This window comes from Pundamilia nyererei, unplaced genomic scaffold, assembly GCF_000239375.1.
Source record: "Pundamilia nyererei isolate P.nyererei 1_Seehausen unplaced genomic scaffold, PunNye1.0 scaffold00289, whole genome shotgun sequence".
Lineage (NCBI taxonomy): Eukaryota > Metazoa > Chordata > Actinopteri > Cichliformes > Cichlidae > Pundamilia > Pundamilia nyererei.
Genome location: NW_005187690.1, coordinates 150742 through 162902, shown reverse-complemented (window position 1 = coordinate 162902; position 12161 = coordinate 150742). Strand labels below are relative to the sequence as shown.

The window sequence follows — 12161 nt, the reverse complement described above, 5'->3', positions numbered from 1 at the left end:
GTTGTTGTGATTTGGCGCTGTATAAATAAAATTGAATTGAACTGGAGGGAATTGACGTTTTATATCCTTGCTTTAACCTGATTCATATTTCACCTCTTTTCTTAGTTACATTTCATCTTTTGTTCGATTGTTTCACTGATTCCTGTCTTGCACCCTGTGGTTTTGGGGGTTACTTTACTAAGTAATATAAGTGTAAAAACTTATTATTTAAATAATTGTCAGTTGTTTGCCGGACGAGACAAAACATGTGAAGTTATAAACCTGGATTCCGCTAATGATGATGGGCATTTTGGCATTAAAGTTGTGCCAGAATAAAATATGTCATTCACATTTCAGCTTTGTTTGAAGTTTCTTACATGTTCGCAGGTCAGAGACCGCACGTTAGTTTTGTATTTACCGGCTGTCCAGCGCGCCCTGAACGCGGCGCGGCGCTGCCATGTTGTTGTTGTATTTTCTGGGCAGCGGCGGAGTTTCCAGCTGCTGTAGCTGTCTGCGGACGCGGTGGGTAGTTTCGGTGGGGGAGGCACTGCTTTAATCACTCTATTTGGATTACAACCGAGCTTCAAGTAACAGCAAAAGTTGCCGGACAACAGGAGCTGCCGTCGGGTATGTAGTTTTCCACGTTTTTAAACTTGTCTCCGTTGGTGTCCTGTCACTCTTTGCTAAGGGGAGCTACGGCTTGCTCTGTGGTTTGCTTCTACTTTTTCCCATTCATGCTAACAGGCGGTAGCTTAGCGCAGTTGAGCAGCTATCTTTCTTTCCCCGGAGTTCCACACAGGGAGTTAAGATCGATAAGTTTTTTTGTAGTCTTAAAGTCGAAAAAGCGGAGTTGATTTTTGTTTGACACAAGCAGTAACAGGTGAACATTGTTTGGGAAGCTAACTTGGGAGCTAGCTGGCTAACGCTGCCAACTGACACCAGCTTGGAAAACTTGAAAAGTCACAGAAACTTCGTGTCGTATCGTGTTTAAGGTGTTTCACTGTAAAGAAAGAATAAACTGAGCGTGATGGTTTCAGTTTGCCTCACCAGCGGTGGCTTTTTGAGGACTGCGAGGAAAAGTCATTGCGGTTTATTTATTTTTAGCAAGTCAGGACAAGCTGAAAAGGGACAATTTATCAGCGTAGGGTAATATTAGCCTGATGCGTGGTTAAAGAAACTGACTTTTCCACCTAGTGTAAAGTTTAATATTTATTTGGACTAACTTCACCCACCTTTGCCTCACTGTGCAGGTAACCTACAATCAGTTAGAGGTCCAGGCTCTGTTATTACAGCTTTTGTGGAAGCGAATGTGCGAATCTGATTGCTGGTGAAACCTGTCTACCTCAAAATGGGAAGTCTGCAACGCCTTGCCTCTGCCTTAGTCAGGTTGCCCATTATTTTCACTTGACTTCTTCTTCCACTACACTGAGTCTTTGAACTTAAGGTTAGAGGACGATCACGTGTCTTCCCTGGCCAGTATTCGCGTTCTCTCCTGCAACTGATTAATTTTCAGTTAGAAGAAGATTTGTACTATTTTTAATTATAAAATCCCTAATTCGTGGTTTTAAGTTTTTCTTCTTTGTCCACTTTACAGTTTTAAGCTACCCCAAATAATTAGAATAACTCAAACAAAATAATTAAATAAATGACATTCACTTTCTGCTGCTTATCTGGGTACGAATCGGAGGGGCGGCAGAGATAACCAGACCTCACTATCCACATCAACTGCCCGTAGCTCTTCTGGTGTGACATGGAGACGTTCCCAAACCAGCTGAATGACATAATCTCTACAGCATGTACTAGACTTGTCCTTGGGTCCCCTCCCAGTCGGATGTTCCCAAAGCACCACACATAGGAGGTATCTAGGAGGCATCCCAGTAACCTCAGCTGGCTCCTTTTGATATAGAGGAGCAGTGGTTGTAGGCCCCTCACCCCTCCTGTAAGGGAGAGCCCAGAGGACCCTATGGAGGAAATTAATTTCCACTGTTTATACCCACAGACTCATTCTTCCTATCACTTCCCAGATGTTGACAGCTGTGCCTTAACACTTAACTCTCTTTTCATCACAATTGAGTGGTACAATGTTTATAACACTACCACTGCGTCTGTCAAGCTCTCACTCCATTCTCCTCTCACTAGTGAACAAAACTGCGTTGGAATAGTCCTCCATTTGAGGCAGAAACTTGTTCCCATGTTGGGGTGGGCACTCCGGATTTGGATATGGCTGCAATACTGGTGCTTCAACAAATCACTCCAGTGTGAGACAGTGGTAATCACTTGATGTATCTGACAGGATCATCTGCAAAAAGCAGAGACATGATTCTTAGACTACCAAGCGTGAAACCCTCCGCCTCTTGGCTGAATGTGAAATTCTGTCTTTAAAAATTATGAACAGAATCTGTGACAAAGGGCACCTCTGGCAGAGTGCAACACCCACTGGGAATGAATGTGACTTATTGCTGCCAATGCTGACTAAGCTCTCACTTTGCATCTGCATGGACTGATTAGCCTGTAACAACATGCCTGGTACTTCTTAATTCTGAAGCACCCAGGGGATGTACGTGACACACCGAGACATGCATTCAAATGCCTTCTCAAAATCCTTTAGCCTATTTGATCAAACTCCCACATGTACACTTGAACAAAAGAGTAAAGAGTATCCCCTTGTTCCCTCTTGCATTGTGGGTGTTACATTGTGACTAGATAGCTGTCGGTGTTGACTTTGGTGGCTGTCATCGCCCTGTTAGCAAACAGGATTACATTTACCTTTGGCAAAGGCTATTGTTTAAATTTTTAAAGAAAGTATTATTAAGTAGTATTAAACCACCCCCACTGTCTTCACCTTTTCTCATTTGTCTCCCACACTTACAAAAATAATGCTGGAACAGCTGGTGGTTTAAATGTAGTAATTAACAAATCTTTTCAACTCTTAAGCAAAGTACTATGTCATGGTTAACAAAATATTTTTGTTTTTTTGGACATATATTAATTTTTATTAAAAAAAAGTATTTAGCTACAATTGTTCAACTTGAAATAAAACAGTGATTCTCTAAATCTAACTAAATAGCTCTGGGGAAACAAATACAGTCTGTAAGCAAACATCTGTTATGACTGAGTGTAAAGAGCAGGAAGAGATTTACATATTGATAAGGATGCTTTCTGAACTACTTTGCGGTGACAGGCACAGCTGGGCTTAATAAACTTACCTATATGGAGCGTTTTTGTAGCGATCACTTTTGGAATTTCTGTAGGAAGAAGGTTAAACAAAAAAAGCACCCTCACACTCTAATAATCCTGTTCTACTATAGGAAAAACTCTGCTGTATTGCATTGATAGACTGAGTATCTCTGTGGGAACAAAAGGTTAAAGGAAACTGTGGGCGAGAGAAGATCTTGTTATAAAAATGTGTTTTCTTTTAATCAGACGTTTCATTAACACTTATAGCTGCGTAGGTTGGTAGTTATCTTATGTTCCAACATGACATGTCTTGTAGTCTAATGGTTGCATTTGGATAAAGTTACATTTTTGCTTAAAACTGTGTTTCACGGTTCTAGAGTTGACTGCCTCTTTGCCTAATTATTGGTGATAAATGTGTGAGATCTTTTTTTCATAATAAAACTGAAATGTCACCCACAGCTGAGTGTCAGGCCTTTCATAATTTAATATGGTCTTCTTTTTTAAGTTCACTAGTATTTCATACATTAAATGAGCTCAAGGTATATTTTCACTTGTCATGCTTTAGCCAAATGGCACCCAAAAGCCTAAGGGCCTACAATGTAGACTGATGTAAAGTAGAAGAAAGCAACAGATCTTCACTTTGAAGAGATTTTTGTATTTCCATAGATTTAGGTTATATTTCTAGGATAAAAATTAGACACTCACTGCCCCAAAAATACAGTTTTTAACATTCTCCCTTCTAAATATTTAAAATACCAACTATATTGTGTCAAGTATATAAAAGTTCCTTAAGAGCTTGTCCAAAAAACAGGTTAAAAATAGTAATTAACCTTAAATCTTTATAGTCAGCTGCCTCTCCAGTGAATCACAGTCCTTAGGTTTAGAACATGAAGTATTTCTCCACCTGCAGCCCCCTTGAAACCATAGACATTATAAAAATACGTACCTACCATGACACAGATTTAAGGCATTTGGGATCTATTGGACCATGGGACAAGAGACACAAGCAGGTAAATGTTGAGCATCACACAAGCAACCTGTACAGAAGATCAGCTGTAGGGAAAGAACAAGACAGGAATATACTGGACTGATCTATAAGCAGCACTTTCACTATAAGAGTGAGGAGATCAACTCTAGTATCAACTAGTAATCCAGTAGTAATCTTCTAAATAGAGTCTCTATACAAGAAACTCTTAACTTGTACCTAACCTTTTGAAACTGGGCAGCTTATTCAGTTTTAATACCAAAACTAGGGAAATAAAAGAACCCGGCATGCTTCTGAAGTGTCATGAGATTTTGGGAGTCTGTTACTGACTACTTCCTTAGATGGCTGAAAGTAGAACACTGGGTGGGAAATTACCATCAGTCTTTATGTAATGAGAAAAATGGGACCTAATTAATGACTCCCTGGAAGAGAAATTGTGACTTTCCGTTTCTATTCCCCAAACAATGCACCTGGTAAATTGCAGCACCCTCCTCTTAGGAGGTAATCATCCATTTATTGTGATTTATCCAACGCTGCAGCTTTTGGATGATCTTCTAAGTTTGCAAGTAGCAAATCAGTCAGCCAAGATATCTTCTTCCTTTTCGTGTTTGAATGTGGTTCAAACTAGTTCTTCCAGAACTCCTGGGCAATGTAAAGTACACTCAACTACCCGAGGAACCAGGAACCCCTTTACCCCTCATCTCACTTTCGAAGTAGTCAGATCTGGCTCTGAGTAATCCAATATCCTGCACATAATCCAACGTGTCAGTTATAAATGGATGCAGATAAGGACAGCGGGTCATTTCCTGACTGACACATCAAGGAGGTCACAGATAAACAAAAACAGATTATCTAAACAGTGAGTGCTTCGTTTACTGTTTGTGAGGATGAGTATCCTTTGGAATCTGTAGAAATCTGCACATGCAAAGCACTGTTTTAAAAATATACATTTTTAAACACTTTTCCTCCTGTATGCTTTGTAGCACACAGACAAAATGGTGCAAAGATAGTAGGGAAGCGTATCATTTATGTGATTTGCAGACAGAAGTGCACAAGAACAAAAATGAAGAAATGAGATAAATTAGCAAGCTTTAAATTAAAAGAGACAAAAATACTCTCTGTGTGGTTTTGTTTACGCTAGGCCATTTTAGCTGCTCGCCACAGCCCTGTTCATTTTAAGGAGTCCAGAGGTTTCTGTATGCACAGTCTCACGCTTGTTGTGTGTGATATATGCAGGGATGGTGATATGGCAAGATAGTGAGGGAAGTTAAGTTTAATATGAATTTAAAGAATGTAATATTGCTATTATGCATTAGTGGGAAGAAAAAAAAACCCTAAATATTGTCATGACTGGCAGACTGTTGGCAATCACCAGCACAACCCTAATTTTCTTTAGTTATGGAGGATGTTTAATTGCATATTTAGGAGGGCTTACTAATATTAGTAATATGTTAGACCGCTTCTTGTAAGTGGTTTAGTTTGAGTTGTATAATGTGTGAAATGTGAGTTTTGTTGAAATCGAATAACAAATATGCTATAAGTTGAAAAGTTGCTGGGAATAGTTCCTCTGCCAAGACAGAACGAAGCTTTTTAATTACAGCTCCTTGGCTTTTTAATTACAGCTCCTTGGCTTTTTGTCCTCCTGCAAAAACTAATAGGCCAAATTATGTAAAACTTTCTTTAGAGGAGGGGGTTCTATGCTCAGCGCTAGAGTTGTTTCTCTATATATCTGCTCTCATTAAATATATATATATACATACACATACACATACACACACACACACGCACGGGAAAAAGAGGGGGGAAAAGCAAAATTGATACCCTTTAAATCTACAAAATAGGGCATTATACTTTATGGCTCTCCAACTGCCTCTCTAGGCATTGTCTGCCTATAAACCTCAGTTTAAGGGATTGTTGTGACTCAGGATGTGGATGTTATTTTAGAGATAACATTCATGAGAGGGTGAAACTGAACAAAGATGCTCTACAGTGATCTGATAACTATTTGTGTTTGTTATCAAGTCATTATCTATTGATACAAGATATGAAGCCATTAAAAATGAATGGACACTGTGTATCCTACTTCTTTTAGTCTCTCTCTGCTGTATAGCTAACATTAGCTAGACTGTGCTAATATAAGGTTGAACAGAGCAGCTTAATTGTGAGTGGACTTTCAAATTTAGTCCTGTTTTAGAGTAGATGTTTGTACTTAGTAGCACCTTGTTTCAACTAGTAGATGACACTGCATTCAATAGTAATAAGAACTATGCGTAATTATTCTAGTGGTGCATGTTTTTTAATTATTTATAGGCCTCTTGTAACATTTGTTACGAGAGTGTGTCCCACAAAAATAGTGTCTTTGTGGTGAAAGCGAGGAAGAAGGTGCATATGTAAGCATGTGTGGAGGCACACCCACATCTTTTCTCCAGCTCCACTGCCTGGACTGCAGTGCACAATGTGATATCCCCGTGTTGGTGGTGTTCTGTATTATCATAACAGTGATGGTCAAGGCTCAACTGACACGTCACGTTGTCCTAACATTCAGCAATTGTTAAAATTATCACTAGCAACCCAACATTAGTAAGCTATATTTGGCTAACAGGAAATCTAACTTGATGCTGCATTTATTATATTGTATAAATTATTAAAGAAAACTGGAGACAGCTGAATCATCAAAGACTGTCACACCAAGAGTAATCTGACCAGTTTGCTCATAGGGAAACACTAGACTTGAAAGTCCTGTGCTAAATTGAGTGCATTGTCCAATAGTAAATCTCTCAAGCTTTTGTTTCAGACAGGTGAAAAAGTGAATTGTAAAATATACTCTGTGTGGGGAAAATGCTGCACCTCAGTAGTTTATTTGAACTCGTTCTAGAATACAGGAGATTGGACTTAATGCACTTACAGGTGACAATTCTTTTTTTTTTTTTTTATAACTTTTTATTTATCATTTTACAGAGCAGAAGTGTTGTACAATTGAATAAATCATGCTGTCTTTCTGTTTTTGGACATTGAACAAGCCTTTTGATCATGTAGGTCAGTACTTTGAATATCTTTTCAATTATAAAAAGCATTAAATATTTGCATAAGTCACATACAACAGCTTTTCTATGAGACTAATAGGGGACTAAAGTAACAGTACAAAACTAAGAAGAAGAGCATGTCCTGTAAGCATCTACTTTCAGCATTAGTACTTCTCATTTTCATTTCAGGCCACACCATTACTCAACACTTAAAGGTCTTCCATAGTAAGTCACAGTTTCACTTCGGGTTTTTTTTTTTTATGTGGCCCCAGCAGAGCATGTTTTACTTTTGTTACTCTAATTTGGCTTGTCTGTGTCATTTGTGCTCATGAACCATGTCCAGTTTTTCAGATTTCATGTCGGTGCTTATTCTTGTTAGATTTAAAGTATTATTATCCTACACTGGAAAGCTTTTTAGTGTTAGGCAAACAGTCTACTGAATATACTCAGCCTATGCAGTGACATGAAGTAACATGGTTATAATCTTTATATTTCTCAGAATATCATTTTTCCTTCCTACAGATGCTCAGGGGTGTAAAACAAAGCCAGGCTTTGTTGTATTAACCTGCTTGACATAACTTACAATCACAGTCAGAAATAATGAGTATCACAATGAAGATTAGTTTCTCCGGAAACCCAGGCGCTGTGCTTCAAGTGAACGCTCACTTAAAAGGGGCGATTGGCATTTTACTAACCCATTATTCTTACTTAACTGTTTTTACGTTTTTTAATCTTATCACTGGTGCATCTCAGTGTGTTTGTTTTGGTTGTCTGTCATCAAGTTTGTATTTGACCTGAGAGAGAGAGAGAAATTAATAAATACTTAATAAATAATCAGAAATTTAGTAAGAGAAATTATTTTGTTGTTGGGATAATTTTCAGTTGTCAAATTGATCATTTGAATATTTCCATTTCTTAGGTAACTATTCAATAAGGTATCATTGTCATGATGTCATCCAGCATGTTATCAGATATTCATTTGTTGTGTAGATATCTGGTTTCTGTTTAGGGGATTCATGTTTTATTTTTAAAAAAACATGTAAATATATACCGTCTCTTCGTGTCCAACTGACATCAGTCACAGCAGTAGTTATACTTCAATTCACATCATTGTTGCTGGCTCAAACTTGCTGGTAGATTTCATACTGTCATACCAGAAATTTTTTCATTGTTTGCACAGAAGGAAATCCCCCCCCAAAAAAAAAAACAAAAACAAAAAAACTATGTACAGTATCCAAGTGCTTCACAACAATATCTTGTTTTCCTGGCATAGGGACAGCTCTTATTCTCTGCTGTGTTCATTGGTTGAGTGAGCAGCGAGGCTTCAGAGTGTGACAGTAAGCGTGGTGCACAGTGGGAGGGAAAAAGTATTAGAGCTTTTGCTCCTTGTAAATTTCTTTCAAAGACAATTATTGTGCTGTCATTTCTGTTGCAGTTCCTCATGAAACAATGTCTCGAACCTGTGTGGTGATTTTTGTTGTGAGTCTTTGCTGCAGCTGCCACTATAGATTACTACAAAGCTCCAAAGCTCAACTCAAGACATTCAAGACAGCTAGATTTACAATAATAATTTCACAGTGTACATATTTGTCTGTTTATATGCTGCATACTAAAAAATAGTAACCTCATGTTACTATAGGGTTGCCTTAACATCGAAACTTTTTTCACACCTTTGTTTTTCCAAGAAAAACAAGATGACTATATTAATCTTCTGCTAAAGTAGCACATTTGTCTATAAGTACACTTTATGGTGTTTCCATAGCTCTCTGAAATTAAGGGGATCCTTCAGCTAATAAAACACATTAGAGAACTTGAGTACCTCAAAGTACTGTAATAAATCAGATAGTTAACTGGCTTGAAATATAGTTGGTTAACCACCCAGATATTTGATGTAAATTATGAGGCATTAATTCAATTCATTTTCTTTCATTTTTATTCATACAGCACCAAATCGCAACAAAAGTTTCCTCAATGCACTACTTACAATAGTACAAAGAAAACAGAGTAAACTTCAATAATTATGTGACCCCCCCTATAAACAAGTGCTTTGGGGGGAAGGAAAAACTCCCTTCTAACAGGAAGAAACCTCCAACAGAACCAGGCTCAGGGAGGAGCGGCCATTTGCTGTGACCAGTTGGGGTCACAATTTGAAGCTGGTTCTCGAGGGAACCCTGTGGAACTCCATAATTAACCTTAGTGTGCGAAGAGGACTCTCCATTTATATAAACAAATTGGAGTCTATTAGGTAGATACGATTCAAACTACTGCACCGCAGTACCTTTAATGCCTACAGCATACTGTAATCGCTGTAATGAAATATTATGGTCAGCAGTATCAAATGCTGCACTGAGGTCTAGGTAACAGAGGTAAGTCCACTGTCAGAGGCCATAAGACGATTATTTGCGACCTTCACTAAAGCTGTTTCCATAATGTGATGAGCTCTGAAACCTGACTGGAAATGTTCAAATAAGCCATTTTTCTGCAGATGATCTGTTAGCTGTTTGACAACTAGACTTTAAAGATTTTTTGAGATTGGCCAATAATTACCTAAGACAGCTGGGTCAGTGATGGCTTTTTAAATAACAGTTTAACTACTGCCAGCTTGAAGGCCTGTGGTACACAGCTTAATTGAGATAGGCTGATCATATTTAAGATTGAGATATTAATTAATGGTAGGACTTCTTTGAGCAGTCTTGTTGGAATGGAGTCTAAGAGACACATTGATGGTTTGGAGGAAGTAATTACCCTAGTTACTCAGAAAGATCAATTGTAGAAAAAAACTCTAAATAAATATCAGTGGTAACTGTACATAATGTTACGTCTGTGAGATGATTATGAGTAAATTTTTTCTCTATTGATTAAAATTTTATTTGTTTTATTTAATAGTAAGATGTTTGAGCTTTACAGAAGGCCTTTTTTAAAGCAGCAAACTCTATTTCCACGTAAATGACGATCTTATAAAATAGTGAGACGCCATTTCCTCTCCAGCTTACAAGTTATCTCCTCTAAGGTGTGCATTTGAGAGTTATACGAGGGAGTCAAGTACTTCTGATTTGAAGCTTTCTTTTTCATACATAGTGAAGAAGTAAAATTATTAACAAGATAATCGACCTCTGTGGATGTAGCATTCAGGTAGCTGCTCTGCTCTGTGGTGGCACAAGAAGATAACAGTGGATGAATTATATCCCTAAACTTTGTTATAGCACTTTCATAAATACATCTACTGTGATGGAATATATTCCCCACTGCTGTATAATATATTATTGTAAATTTAGATGTTATTAGGAAATGATCAGACAAAAGAGGGTTTTCAGAAATACTGTTAAATGTTCAGTTTCTATTCCATAGGTTAGAACAAGATCTAGAGTGTGATTAAAATGGTGGGTGGGTTCTTTTACATTTTGAGAGAAGCCAATTGAGTTTAATAATAGATTAAATGAAAAATTTATTTTGCTTGTCCTCACTTTAGCACAGAGAAGTTAGTCGGATATGGACAGTATTGCAAACATGAACAGTTAGTGACAGCTAAAATCAGTTGAGTAGGCTGTGTGTGTTTAGGATGGAGGATGGGTTTAGTTTAGTTTCACTTTCAGGGTACTAAAATCAGAGGTAGATATAGTGATAAGACTTGTGATTCAAACACCACTGGTGTTTTGTTATGCATAGTTGTTCACGTGTACACAGTAGATTCTAGAAAATAAAATAATTACTTGCTATTAAGTAACAAATAGATAAATACTATTTACTAGTATTAGTAGTATTGGTATTTGATGCTAACACTACTAAAAAGAACAGTACCATTCTTAATTATAGCCATTACAAAACACAGATATTTGTAAAAGTTTATATTATAATATCCAGGACTGTGGTAGTAGCTTCTTTCCAGTTTTACTTTACCCTTAGGATTGAATTGGCAGCCTCCAGTTGTTTTCTGTTATTTGGATAGAGTGGGAGTGAATGGGCCGGAGAGATTTGGGGGAAGAGATATAACAAATTCTTTTCATGGTGCATATAGAAACACCCTGAATTAACCAGAAAGAAATGGAAACCGTACAGCCAAGCCAACACTTGGGTCACAACTTGCTAGTACCTGTTGGGTTTATTTACACTGGAAAAGCTCAAAGGTTGATCTGCTGCACATATGAGTTCCACGGAATGAGATGAACAGATGGAGGACTGTTAAAAGCACATTCCTCAAAAGCTCTGTTCTGCCAGTATCATTTTTAACACATCAACACTAGAAACGTATATTCAAACTGTGCCACTAAGTGTGTTGTAGACCAGTATACACATGCACTAAGCCAGCCAAGTTCAAGTTCTGCTTCTTTGCCCCCCCCCCCCCAAAGAAAACCCCAAAACAAAATGAAGTTTGATTAAAGTTTCTTCTCTTTAGCCTCCAAAGTTACATGTTTGCATTGTGCTTCTAATGTTGCACTGAATTATTGTAGTGCTACCAACCCATGATAATACTAATTATGTGGCACAGCTCTAAAGGTGGAGCTGTGCTGGCCTTCTGACATTCAGTGAGTGACAGGAAAAACGTTAAAACTTAAGTTTATTAAGCACTAAAATTAGCCAGAGAGCAAAAAATCATTGTCCACTTTGTTCACATATGAGAAAGAACAATCCACATGTAATTAGTGGATAGAATTGGTTGAAAGGTGGGTAAAACGATATTGGATTATATTAAGTACCTGTTTCTTTATCCTTTTAAAACTTCTTTATAGTTAGTTTAACTGTTTTTATATGTATAATGTTCCTAAAAGCAACGCAGTATCACATGTCTGTTGGTAAAGATAGAGCCCAATCCTACGTGTTATAAAAAGTTCATAACACAGTTACAAAACAGGAAACCAAATGCCTAACCATATCTTACCAAGAAATAAATATGCCAGTTATAGTTGACTATTAAGGTATCTCACAGACTGATATTTTAAACAACAGATTTTGACCTTTTAAAATATGGACTTTAAATGATCAAAGGTGATATATATATA

General features: G+C 37.5%; 1 protein-coding gene across 1 annotated transcript in view; it reads left to right on the top strand.

Annotated features, from left to right (window-relative positions):
• Window positions 1-401: 401 nt before the first annotated feature.
• The window catches only part of plekhf2 (pleckstrin homology domain containing, family F (with FYVE domain) member 2), a 35096-nt gene continuing 23336 nt past the window's right edge, over window positions 402-12161 (top strand). The window contains exon 1 of the mRNA XM_005750813.1: window positions 402-606. The gene's annotated coding sequence lies outside the window, so the exon portion shown is untranslated. The remainder of the gene's footprint in view (window positions 607-12161) is intronic.